This window comes from Hippopotamus amphibius, chromosome 4, assembly GCF_030028045.1.
Source record: "Hippopotamus amphibius kiboko isolate mHipAmp2 chromosome 4, mHipAmp2.hap2, whole genome shotgun sequence".
In the NCBI taxonomy this organism is placed as follows: Eukaryota; Metazoa; Chordata; class Mammalia; order Artiodactyla; family Hippopotamidae; genus Hippopotamus; species Hippopotamus amphibius.
The window spans coordinates 175135223-175149480 of NC_080189.1; the positions used below are offsets into that span (position 1 = coordinate 175135223).

Sequence of the window (14258 nt, forward strand, 5' to 3'; positions counted from 1 at the left end):
TGCCAGTATACAAGATAAAATGTTTTCCTCTTAAATACTGCTTTAGCTGCATCCCCAACCAGGTTCGATATGAAGTATTTTCATTATCATTGTATTAAACACATCTTATGAGATCACTTTGATTTCTTTTTTGACTCCCACACAGGGATTCACTTTTACGTTGTTGTTTTGTAATTGATTTCAAATTTAACTGCAGTGTGGTGAGGGAACTTAGCCTCACTAATTACATCCTTTGACATTTGCTGAGACTGCTTTATAGCCAGTATATAGTCAATTCTAATAACTTGTCTGTATGTGCTTTAGTAGTCGTTATGGTCAGTATTTTATATGTGACCATTAAATGGCCAAATTTGCTCATTTTGCCATTCAGATCATACATTCTTACAGATTTTTGTCTGCTGTTCTTTTAATTACTGAGAATTAAAAATCTCTCATTATACTGGTGGATTCCTCTATTTCTTAACTTTCACTTTATATATTTTGAGGTCATATTATTAAGCACTGATGCATTTTAACTTGTTATAGCTTCCTGGTTAATTGACCTGTTATTACTATAAAGTGACTGTCATTAACTTGGTATTGAATCTTGCCTTAAAGTCTCTTTCATCTGATATTAATACAGCATATCAGTTTTCTCATTGTTAATATTTGCATAGTATATCTATTTACAACCTCACAAGACATTCTTTTTTTTATCATTTAATACATTTGGAGTTACCCATCTATTTGTTAACCTCTTACGCTTTATATTTTCTCCCAACTTGGACCTTCTACCTGGGATCATTTTCCTTTTGCCTGAAAGGCATCTTTCTATAATTTCCTATAGTGAGGCTGTGCTCTTGGCAAACTCTCTTAGTTTTTGTCTGAAAATATTTTTATTTTTTCCTTATCCCGGATAGATATTTTTGGTTGCTGTAGAATTCTCAGTTGAGGGTTATTTTCTTTTAAATATATTAAAGATATTTTCCATCATCTTCTGCCTTTTGTTGTTCTGCTGAAGAAATAAGATAATTTCTGATTGCTACTACTGGTTGTCTTTTTGAGGATAATATATTTCATTTTCTCTGGCTGCTTTTTAATGCTTTATTTTTTGGTTTTCTTTAGTTTCGCTATTTATTTCACTTTTCTTTGTATTGCTTGGGATATGTTGAGCTTCTTGAGTCAGAAGCGCTGTTTTTCATCATTTGCTTGACACTATCAACCATCATTTCTTCAAGTATTGCCCTCTGCCCTCTTATCCTCCCCTTGGGAGACTCTATCTGACTGTAGTTTAGATTTTCGTACTGCTTCTTCTGAATCTACTATATCTTCTGTATTTTCCATCTTTCTAATCTAGTCTGACATTTTTTTTTATTCTAACTGGATTGCTTATAACCACCTATGACCCAGTTAACTAACCATTTCTTTTCCTAGCTATATTGTCACACTTGTTTCTCATTTAAACTTAGTTTGCACAGCTGTTTTATAGCATGTACCTGATAAATCCAATGCCTGAAGACTTTCTGGGTCTGTTTTGGTTTGTTATTTCTGCTTCCTTTTGCTTATAGAGTCTGACTGGGGCGGGGGGTGGTTTCTGTTATTCTTGGGCTGCAGTTTGGACACTGTATTTGAAAAACTATTTGTAGCAGTAACTTGAGGCCAAGAACTGCGGTGCTTTACTTCAGAGACGAGTTGCATTTGCCACTGCCAGGTTCCTGGGTTACTACTAATATAGAATCACTTTAAAGCAAGTTTAAGCCTTGTCAATCCAGGTGATTTGAAAACTGGCCATAATTCTGTGAGGGCTGTTCCACTTCTGGTTCATCCTATCTTATAAGACTCCCTGCTAATGTCCTGGGCTTTGATTCTGTCCTTCTCTCCTGAATTAACTGGTTTCTCTTCACTTTTGGCCTTATAATTGCTTACTCTATTATCATTTTTTAATGCTATTAAGATTTTAGAAAATGTTTTACCCACCACTTTTTGTTGTTTTCACCACATAAATTCACCTTCAACGACAGGATAACATATGGTATCTTCTTTTATCAGTTATACAAGGTTCTTAATAGCTACAAAATTGTACGTAGTTAAACAGTGTGATCTGAAGAAAGAATCCACAGTTAAAACCTCATTTGATAAGATCTGGAAGCATTATAATTTCTCATTACAGATTAAAACATCTTTGAGTCCAAAATATAGTAGTCCTCTCTTGAGTGCTCTTTTAAGTTTCTGTTATTAGAACAAGTAAATATAAGCAACAGTGGAAAACCAGAAAATTTTAAAGCAGTTGAAGTTCTAGAAACACATCAGAAAGTAGTGTAATTAAGGTAATGTATTAGTTTCTTAATTACCATGAACTGTGTGGCTTAGAACAACAGAAATCCATCTCTTACAGTTCCAGAGGCCAGAAGTCTGGAATCACGGTGTCAGCAGGGTGGTGCTTGCTCCAAAGGCTCTACAGGAGACAATCTGTACCTTGCGTTTTCTAGCTTCTAGTGGCCTCAGGTGTCCCTGGCTTGTGGCCACCTCATTCCAATTTCCCTCATGATCACATGGCTTCCTTCTTTTCCTCCTCCTCTCTTCTGTGTCTATCAAATCTCCCTCTGCCTTTCTCTTATAAGAACACTCGTGATGGCATTTAGGGCTCATTCACATAATCTAGGATAACCTCCCCATCCCCAAATCCTTAACTTAATTACACCTACAAAGGTCTTTCTCCCCCCAAATAAGGTCACATCCACAGGTTCCAGGGACTAGGACATGAATTATTCTTTTAAGGGCCACCACTGAGCCCACTCCAGGTGATATGATGTGAAACAAAATTAAATATAGCTATTGTTGTGACAAGATCTTATTAAGATGAATAATAGTCACTAGGAAATAAATTTGAATATTGTTTTATCATTATTTCTGTCTAGCTGAAAGTCTTTATAAAACTCTCTCGGGTTTTAAGTATCTCAAAGGAAAGGAACTAAATTAGAGTGGCTTGATATTTGCATCATTAATACACACTGTTTACTTGAATCTAATTTACTTAAATTTCTTACCAGCAGTGTTTTGACCATATTGAAACCAGTAGAGTCTTAGTGGTCTCCACTACCCCAATCACTTAAAGGAACAGAATATCTGGGAATGAAATGCAAGGTTTTAATATAATTACAGATGCTTCTCAAGTTCAATTATTGATACAAAACATTCAGGTGATGACATCATATAACCAAGATGAATGATGCTGAACCCTGGGAAAAAGTCATAGTTGAACTACATTTAATGCCAACTAAAGAGGAGAGAGTTCAATATAAAAATTTTGACTGTAAGGATATCTTTAGGATTATTTATGATAAAAAGGGAAGGTCATTCTTTTTTTAGGAAAAAGGTATTGAGCATTAAACATTTGCAAATTATAAGATTACATAGAATATTGGTTAACTGGAAGCTGAACGCTAGACATTAACTGCTAAGATTAGAATCCTGTTTTTTTTGTTTTGGCACACAGGCTTAGTTGCTCCGCGGCATCGAGGGATCTTCCTGGAGCTGGGATCGAACCCGTGATCTCTGCATTGGCAGGTGGATTCTTAACCACTGCACCACCTAGGAAGCCCTAGAATCCTGTTTTTATAAACACCATCTTAAATGCGAAATACAGTGAATACTTAGTGAACAAAAGTGTTCAGAAGTCGTCATCCTTTTTAGTAGCCTGTCTACAATGACAGGGATTTATGTTCAGCAACTATATGAATATGTGAAATTTTTCATATTTAATTTAAAATTTTGCTGTTAATTTGGGGACACTTAAGACAAAAATACTCCTTGAAAAGATTGTCTGGAAATATTGTGACTTCTGAAGAGGAATTTGATTTATATGTAAAGTTCATGGGATTCTTTCTAAGATGATCATACTTCAAGTTCTCTGGGGATATGATGGTTTACAGGATAATTTTGTGTTTAAAGGGATTTTTCACAATTTCAGATCCTATAGGTCTTCTGCTAAAGAATGATTGATATTTTATTATTTTACAGTTTTCATCAATTAGTCTAACAATATTTAGGAAACACTCTTAAGAACAAAAATAAATACAATCATAAGTGGTTAGAGTGGGACTGAACCCCAGAAGTCATGAAATCAAAGCCTCTTATTTTACTGATGAAGAAAATGAAGTTGAAAGAGGATTAGGACTTGCCCAAGGTCCTCACAGCTGGCCAGAGAGAGAGGAAGCTTGAAGGTACGTCTCCAGATGCCAAGTTCAATGTTCTTTCCACCACAGTAAGCAGCGTCAGCAAAAAGATTTGTAGCTTTTCCTCTTCAAATAACGAATACAGTAATTCTAAAAAAGCCATATTATTAAGAGCATATTATAATACATATAGGTGTGTTATATATATTCTGTTTGTTAACTTTTTAAAAAGCCATAGTTTGTTACTGCTTGTTAACATGATGTATAAATGTCAAATCTTTATTTTAAAAGTTAAAAAAAAAAGTTTGTATCATCCTACCATGCAGTTTAGCAACAGATTTACATTTTAATAGAATACGGATTCAATATGACAATTTTGCTATCTACCAAGCATTTAATATTGGGGTTCAACTCATATTATATAATTTAAAAGCTAAAAACCTCACAAATATTCCTAAATAATACAACATAAAATTGAAAAAAGAAAATCATAGGATTACAAGCATGGAACAGTACTGGGTATCCTTTACTAGATCTTCTTTCTTTATAACAGAGATTGACAGCTAATGAAACACGTGCCTAAAAGATTCATGAGGTAATTTGTATTATGTGATCAGGGCTGCTCCAGGTCAGACTGGAGTGTCCAAGTTATTCTTTGTACTTTTTTCATTCTTCCACCTTCCCTCAGCGTCTCTTACTTAAATAGTGACAGTTATCTCTCTATCCATTCACCTAAAAAAAGAGAGTGATTACATGTGCACTGTGTCTTCCATACAAAAATAACTAAGGCTTCATGGGAACTGGGCATATTAACTCTGAAACGTTAGCAATGACAGCTCTCGGGAGAACTGGATATGCATTCAGAATACTGAGGATGCTCCTGTATTATAGATTGCAAGCATCCATCCTCAGAACTTTTTATGTACGCAGTTAGTCACCATGTATACATAGTGAAATTCAAATTTTTTAGTTCTTTCAAAGAGCCTTCAATCCTTCAATGCTTAGGCACCAAAGTGGCTCCCTACACTGTTTTCTGTTGCATTTCCCATCTGAACCAGAAGGTGGAGATGTTTTTCATTAGAGTAGTCACCCCTCTGCCCTTTCCCCACCCAGGAAGTTCAGTGTTCTCTTTTGGAATCAGGGAGTCAGCTTTTTGAAAATTCATAATGGCATTCACTGAAAACATTAAATAATGTAACAAGCACTAAATGAACACTGGCTTGTTTGATAAACTACATGTGAGAATTCTTGGCAGAGAGCTGCATTTTCAAAAGACATTTGAAATTGAGAATACCTTCATGTTTCTAAGTGAACAGAGATTTCATAGCATTGGACCACTAGTATCAGTTAACATTCCAGTAATCAGCATACTTCTGATTTCTGCACACTTAACCTCTTAGGTCCCTTACCAGGAGAAACTTTTGTCTTCTGATTAGAAGTTGCGAACTGCTAATCTGAGGGTCAAATCCAGTTCACTGACCTACTGAGTTTGCCTGCATTGTTTAAAAATTGGGAAAACTTACATAAAAATCAGGATTTCTGACTTCTCTTGAGGGATTGGGAAATCTGACCACATTGCTTACATTCCCACAGGACAATAATGGGTTGGTAATACACAGTAGAAACTAGCTTAGGAGAGGATATGCCAGTTCCAGTTAGCTACTGTGTAAACCATGCCGGTCAGGTTTCACTTTTCCTGCTTCCTTATTGATGCCTGGCTCCTGTAGGCCCTTAAGTTTCTGACTATTCTTAGCAGATCAGTAAGTGCCTTGCTGCTGAGGAGACAGATAACTACATTTTATGTAGATGAGCCAGCAGAACAGTTTTTGAAAGTTTGTGTGTGTATTTAGTATAACTGCAAGAAAATTAAGTTCCAAAAATTCAACAGACTTAAAAAGAAGAAAAATTTCCCAAGGTTATATGATTTATATCACTTTTGAAGTTCTGTAATTCTTTCAATAGTTAATCTATCTATCTATCTATTTATCTATCATCTATCTATATCTATCACCTATCACCTATCATCTATCTATGTATCTGTCATCTATCTATGTATCTGTTTTTCTTTTGCTAAAGACATTAGAAAATTAAACCGAAATTAAGAATTAAACCAAACTAATAGAAACTTTACCAAGGCTATTTTTTCTTTCTAAAGTGATTAATAATGATTAAAAAAAAAATTGAACTGTGAACCAAACAGGCATGTTGCCTGATGGTGTTTACTAGAAGCCATTATTTCCACGGTGTAGCTGTGAGTATCATCCTGATAATTTTTGATTTTTATTTCAAGCACATTCAGCTTTCCAACTAACACTTGAATAAACACTACATACAGCACACTGGCAACTGCTGTGGAACCAAGAACAAGTATTAACAGTAACCTGGTAAGGTAATGAAAAACTAACTATGTTTTTAAAAGTCAACATTTTACTCAGTGGCAAAATTCCAGAGCAGAGGCCATAAACTGGTAGACCTACTATTATATCTGTCCCACATGCTGTATTCAAAAATTTTGAATTACCGTAGCTGCAAACACTGAAATTGGCCATACTATTGTGCAGCCTCCACAAGGGGGCGCTTCCAGAGCACTTGACTGGGTTCAAGGACATGCCTGGCCCTATATGGCATTGGAGTTTGTGACCTATGCTCCACAGTTATTCCTTTTCAATTCAGAAATATTACAAGGAGGCTCATTTTCACCATTTTTTTCTATTTTTAAAAAGTATCGGTAATATATTAAGGCATGAAAAAATACCAAGAAGTAGCTGTTGGAAATGATGAGGCTAAACTGTGACATCATTGTAGAGTATAACATACAAATAAATTAGCAAACTATCAGAACTAATCAGAAGATTTAATAAAATGACTGTGAATCAATCAGTGTAGCTGTTAATAATGCTCTAGTATTTCAGCCTGGAAAACAAGATAATTTCTCCCTCACCATCTTTTTTTTTTTTTTTAATTGCAGTATAGTTGATTTACAACATTATGTTAGATTCACTTCATCTTTTAAAAATGTCTATTAAATACAGTTGGTTCTTGTTATGTGTGGTAGTTAACTATAAAGTTTCCACAAACTCTGAATTAGTGAATATTGAACCATTCATTGCTTCTAGGGGAACACAGGGATGGGTTCCTGTGAGCCTCTGGTCACATTTTTGTCGATTGATCAATACAATCTCGTATGTCTCTGTTTAAAGACACTTTATTTAATATATAGTGTTGACTCACTAACACAGATCTCACAGCCAACAGCACTGTAAGTTATGCCTGTAGGAAGCTTACCTAACATATATTTTCTCCGTAAGGTAATCACAGTCTTGCACTTAGCAACGCTACACAGCACTTCTGCTCAGGGCCATTTTAAACAGCAAAATCACTAATAAAAAGCATAAAAATGTGAAAACAATGGCACCAGAGTGATTGTGAAAAGAATACTGATTGACAGTTTGAGAGCTGCCACAGAAGGTGGAGGGTCAGCTTGCTCTACCTGAGCTGGGAAAGGGCACATCTGGCAACTGCAAACATCTTCCCCAGGTTGAGTGTTCATGTGTCTGCGAATGACCTGAAAATGCTCTAAGTATTGACTTGTGGTTACAAATTAATTTTAGTAAGTAGGCAAATTAAAAAATACAGAATTTGCAAATAATGAGCATTGGCCATATGTAAAATTACAAACACACACACATAATACTACAAAAATACATATATACTTTTAATGCAGTTTTTTCTTTAGCTTTTTGGTTGCTTTTCATTCTCATTCTCCTTCCTCTCCTCTACTACAATCTCCTTTACTTTCACTACCCCCCCCCAGGGTAATTTAAGTGGACAGCTTTATTGATGTCATTTCATCTTTTCCTTATGCTTATTTAATCATATCTAAAAAACCCACATGCACATAAATCTACATTGTTTTACAAAACTAGAATCATATTAAATATTCATCTCCATCTTGCTTTTATTACTCAACAATATCTCACGGAAATTCACCCAAGTCAACCATGTATCTCTAACTCAATCTTCGTAATAGCTGTGTAATATTCCATGGCTTGGGGGGGGTATCTATTTTCTTACTGATAAACATTCACTTTGCTAGGACAAACAATGCTACAATAAAGTTCATAGGACGTATATTCCTTTATTTCTATCATCTAGGTCATCAGGAAAGGGATTGCTGGCTATTGCCAGATTGTTTTCCAAAAAGTGTCTAACAGCTGACATTTCTACCAGCAGCATACGAGACTACTCTTATCACAAGTCCCTATAAGGAATAGGTGCTCTATGTCTTTTTTATTTTTGCCAGGATGCTGGTAAGAGGATCTCATTATCATTTTAGTTTGCATTTCCTTGACTACCACTGCGTTTGAGCAGTTTTCCCCTTTGTGTTCATTTGGATTTCCTTATCTGAGAACAACCTAATTTTTCATTACTGTTTAATCTCTTTTTGTTGAAATGTAAGAGTTCCTTGTATATCACAGATCTTAAATAATTTGTTGTCTGATTTAAAAATATTTTCCAGGGACCTTCCTGGTGGCACAGTGGTTAAGAATCCACCTGTCAATGCAGGGGACACAGGTTCGATCCCTGGTCTGGGAAGATCCCACATGCCTCGGAGCAACTAAGCCCATGTGCCACAACTATTGAGCCTGCACTCTAGAGCCCACAAGCCAGAACTATTGAGCCTGCATGCCACAACTAGTGAAGCTCACACGCCTAGAGCCCATGCTCCACAATGAGAAGCCACCGCGATGAGAAGCCCATGCACTGCAACAAAGAGTAGCCCCTGCTTGCTGCAACTGGAGACAGCCTGTGCACAGCAATGAAGACCCAACACAGCCAATAAGTAAATAAATAAATAAATTTTTTAAAATATATTTTTCCAAATTTGTTTATTATATATACACTTTGATTATAGTATTTTTCCTAAACATGACTTTAATTTCAATATAGTCAAAATGTTCACCTTACTTTTATAGCTTTTATAGTTTCCTTTATATAGATCCCAGTCTCGTTAAATTTATTTCCAAATACTTGATAGATGCTGTTGCCATTATGAACGGAAAAATTTCCCCATTTCTTTTCCTAGGAAGTTATTATTAAAATAGAGAAATGTTATTCATTTTTGTACTTATAGGCCACCTTATGAGATTTATTAATTCCAATGTATTTTCTCATTAGAATCTTTTAAAAGGTGTAAAATAATATCAACAGCAAATAGATGGTTTTTATGTCTGCTTCTCCAGTGTTAAACCAGTTACTTCATTTCTTTACCCTACTCTTCTTGCTGTAACTTCCAAGACAATGGTTGAGTATTATAATAGTATCAGTTCTGTTCCTGATGGTTGTGAACACCTAGCAAATGTTGACTGAATGTTTGCTGAGACGCAGGCAGTGTTCTATGGTCTGAGACTACTCTGGGGACTAAAACAAAAGTCCCCTGACACATGGTGTTTACATTCTAGAAGGGGTTCCATGGAAGGACTTTGAGTACCTTTGTTCCACAAATGTTTGTTCATGTTTCTGATTTTTATTGATGTGGCTTTAGTGTTTTGCCGTTTAAAGATGTTATTTGCTATTGATTTTTCATAACGATTCCTATTTTTTGAGGAAGAGCTGCCAAATTTTATCAAATGCTTTTAAGTTGGAAATGATAGGAATATTTAATTTTTCTCTTTTAACTTGTCGATGCATCTGTAATGAAATGTTAATTAGCTTCCTGATACTGAATTACCCCTGCATTCCTGGAAGATACTACTTGATCGTATTGTATTATTCATTTGTTATACTACTGGATTCTATTTACTAATATTTTATTTGAAATTTTGCATCTACTTTCAAGAGCAAATTTGCTCATTTTTATTACTAAACTCTCATTTTCATACAAGCTTTATAAAAAGATATGGGATTTCCCACTTTTTTCCCTACATTGTATAAATATTCAAATAACACTGGAATTACATTATCTATTCCTTACAGGTTAAATAAAACTCTGCCATTAATTAATCCCTCTGATTCTGGTCTTATTTCAGTTGTAGCCATTGGCCTTTCGGGTACTTTAACCTCATTTTAGCCCCAGTGGCTCAGGCACTTTCCTCTTAATTTGTGAGCAGTTACCAAATTGCTCCAGAGCTTCCACAAGTTACCCATCATGACAGAGGAAATCTCAAAGGTCTCTTCTGCAAATATCGGTGGGGATGCTTCAGCTCTCATACCGAACAGGTAATCTCAATTTGTCCCATCTGCCAGAAGCACAATCCTGGTAAAAAGGAAAAGGTGGGTCAAGGATGCCAGCCAGCTCCCTCAGGCCCATCTCCATTGGCAAATGGATTTTGTTAAACTCCCAAGGTCTCATGGGTACAAATATGTTCTAACCATAGTCTGCATTCTACAAAGAATGCATGGACGCTTTCCCCTGCAAATACGCTACTGCCACAGCTTGAGCTAAGTTGCTGCTAGAATTTTTCCCAATATTTTCCTCTTTAGGGACAGAGGCACTTAATCCGCAAAAATTAGAATGGGCCAACAGTACACTCAAGTTAGTCAAATGCTGAGGAACCCAGCCTAACTCAACCCAAAGTCTTGCCATTAGCCCTGATGATACTTTGAGCCTCACTTTCCTCTCAGTGTTGATTTTGCCTTTATGAAACAATTACTGGAAGGGCCATGAAGATTCCTTACTCTTGCTAGAACATAGGAGATTCAGATCTGATCCAATTCTTAAATACTGCCAAGGTCTTATTCAATACACTCATATTTATTACCAATACTTCAAGTGTAACTTTACCCTAGATATCCCACCTTATAGAATCTTCATGCTGAAGACCTGGTCTCCTGGAAGAAAATACCATCAAAAGCCCAATCTTGAAACCAGGTGGAAGGAACCTTATACTGTCTTCCTAACCACTTGTACTGCTGCAAAACTATAAGGACTACAACCTTTTATCTTTTAATATTTAAAAAAACACGTCTTTTTTTTTTTTTTTTTTTTTTTTTTTACACGTCTTATTTTGAAGTTGGGAAAATTCACCCTAGCAGCAGACCTTAGGCTGAGACTCCTTGAGAACTCCCAGAAGCAGATGATGACATGAGACAAACTTCTTTCTCATGAATTCTAGAATAATCAGATGGCACCATAATGGGGTCAGCTCCCACCCACGATGCTGGAACACAATTGCCTGGGATTCCCCTATCCAATGCCCTCCATGTTCCTCCTTTGTATCCTTCTTATCATTCTTTAATTTTTCTATTGTCCGTTAGTTTCAAAACTTCCTGAGCCGTGTCTTCCCTATTCCATTCCATTTCTGCCCTCCTTCTCCATTCCTCTATTCCCCACTTATCTACAGACATGCAGGGTCCCCAGTGGTTTCACATTTGCCCCTACAAACCTCTCTGACCTCTGCGTCATAAGCAAGAACGTGTGAGATGCAAACCAAGAAATTCACTGCTCCACAATCCTGACCCCATCCTCAAAAGATCTCCAAACCAATTTCCTGGAATCCACTAGACTGGCTCTTGATGGCCTCGGGCTTTGATTTTACTCCTTGTTACACTTTATAATAACCAATTTTCTTTCTTTTATAAGTATCCTAATTAAGTGCCTTTTCTCCGGAACCCTTTCTCAGCTTCAGACCACCATCCGAGCTCAACAGATGATTAAGCTAGCGCTGTAAGGGGAGTGCCAACAGGAAACTGCTGACTCCACGGACAATTTCCCTGAGCCTTGACCAAAACCCACGGAAATTACTGAGATTGTTCTAAGACAGATGATGTTTTTATGGAACAAGAGGGGACACTGACAAGGCCAAATACAGACCTCTCCCCCTTTGCCTGAATCTGCTGATGAGGCCAGATACCGATCCTCCAGCTTCTCATTCTGTCTCACGATTGATTCACTAAGATTAAAATTGTTTGTCCCCTGAAACTAGCTAACCACAGAGAAAACCATTTCCTGTTCATATAATTGACTGAGACTTCTGCTGGGAAAACAACCCCAACTATAAATCACCCCTTCTGCGACTTGTTTACTCCTCCCTATAAAAGTCTAAGGCAGAATCACCCTGCGGAGACATTGTGATCTTTGGATCTTGGATGCTGTCCCTATTGCCTGAAAACAACCTATCTCCTTACTTGACTGACTTCTGACTTTGATATAAATCACACTAAAAATGATCAGACAATAGAGTACTAGTGCAAAATCAAATGGACCAAGAAACAGAAATCAGTCTCTGTTATGTGGGAGCTTGATAAATGATAAATAAGGTACTACCAAGGAAAGACCAAAAAAAATTTTTTAATGGATGGTATTGGGCAAATTAGCTCACTCTATGGAGAAAAGTAAAGAAAATAAAGTTGAATCCTTATATAATGAAAAAGGTGGGTCTCAGACTGAAGTCCGAAATTCAAAAGGTATATTTATAAATCTAATTGAAGAAGATGTAGGAGAATATCTATGGGAAATTTCCTAACCAAGACTCAAATAGTGAATAAATTTGAGTGCATCAAAATTAAAAATTTCTGACAAACAATATACCCATGTGGCAAAATTAACAGAGACACGACAGACCAGATGTTTGCAAATCTATAACTTACAAGGGTTACATCAAGGACAATTGATTTTAGATTATGATTTGTAGACCATTATTGAGTGATAAATTCAACTAGAGAACTGCAAGCAGAATTTAAAAAATAAAGTAGAATGGAATACAAAAATCAGAGCTCATAACAAGTGTTAGGAGAGTATACTCATCAGCCTTTTGTTTATATCACGTAAATAAAAATGTAAAATATCAGCCCTGCTTCTACCTCAATTCTTAGTGCTTAGTTAATGTTGTTTCATTAGGATAAATTCATTGAAGTGGAACAGCTGAGACAAACAGTATGGATATATTCAAAACTTTTGAAATATATTGCCAACTCACCTTCCTGTAAGATTCTACCAAGTTAGACTCAGACAGCTATTCTCATTAACACTAGGTATTATTATGTTTTCAATCTTTACCAATTTATTGTTACATTTTATTTATGTATTTATTTTATCTATTTACTTAAAAAAAATTTTTTTGGCTGCGCCTGCTGCATGCAACATCTTAGTTCCCTGACCAGGGATTGAACCTGTGCCCCCTGCAGTGGAAGCACAGAGTCTTAACCACTGGACCACCAGGGAAGTCCCTCTTGTTGCATTATAATGTTAAGATCCTGTACATCTCAGCACTTCAGTAACTCCAAATGATTATTCCCTCAAATGGCAAATTCCAGATCATTCCTCTTTGTCACAGTTTTTCATTCTGCACAAAAGCCTGACAAGTTAACACCTTATATCCAATGTTTTCTGTTCCTTGTTGCTCCTTTAGAACTAAATACACTTTTTAAAAACAATTATCAGTTCCTTCAGCATTTAAAAAATTTTTTATAAATTATTTTATTGACGTGTAGTTGGTTTACAATGTTGCCGACAGATTACTTAATTATACTCCTTAATACAAATTTTAGAAATTTGCTCCTAGGTTAAATATTATTTTCTGAGGGAATTCTTGCCTAGCCCATGAGCCCTGACTTAGCTCACCTCTCAGGGTCTGGTGGGGGACAGGGGATGGCTCTCTATGCAGGCACATGTTAGAGATAGTTGGACCAACACGGATTCTCTCACTGTGTAATCATTGGCCTAACATAACTCCATTCCAGGGCCTTTGAGCAGGGGTAACATTAACCTGCTGCCCAATTCTTGTAAAAATAAGAGGCATCTCTCTAAAGAGCTGACAGATCATCTATTGTTACAGATACCCTAATTTTAACCTTGGATTAAGTCATAAATTCAGAGAGTTACTCTATTTTTTCCTTTTCTTCTGATTTTCTCACATTAAAAAATCTTTGGAACCAGACCCTATCCTTCTGAAACTACTTTTTTTGGGTGGATCCCAAATTGTCATCTGTATCATTTTTTTAGATTCCACAAGTAGGTGATATCATATGGTATTTGTTATTCTCTGTCTGACTTACTTCACGTAATATGATAATCTCTAGGTCCATCCATGTTGCTGCAAATGGTATTATTTCATTCTTTTTTATGGCTGAGTAATATTCCATTATGTATGTATATGTGTGTGT

At 36.1% G+C, this 14258-nt stretch overlaps 1 long non-coding RNA gene across 1 annotated transcript in view; it reads left to right on the forward strand.

The window, feature by feature from the left end:
* Nucleotides 1-10141, forward strand: part of LOC130852546 (uncharacterized) — a 115122-nt gene extending 104981 nt beyond the window's left edge. The window contains exons 2-3 of the long non-coding RNA XR_009053376.1: nucleotides 4000-4202; nucleotides 8674-10141. This is a non-coding gene — a long non-coding RNA (uncharacterized LOC130852546). The remainder of the gene's footprint in view (nucleotides 1-3999; nucleotides 4203-8673) is intronic.
* The last annotated feature ends 4117 nt before the right edge of the window (nucleotides 10142-14258 follow it).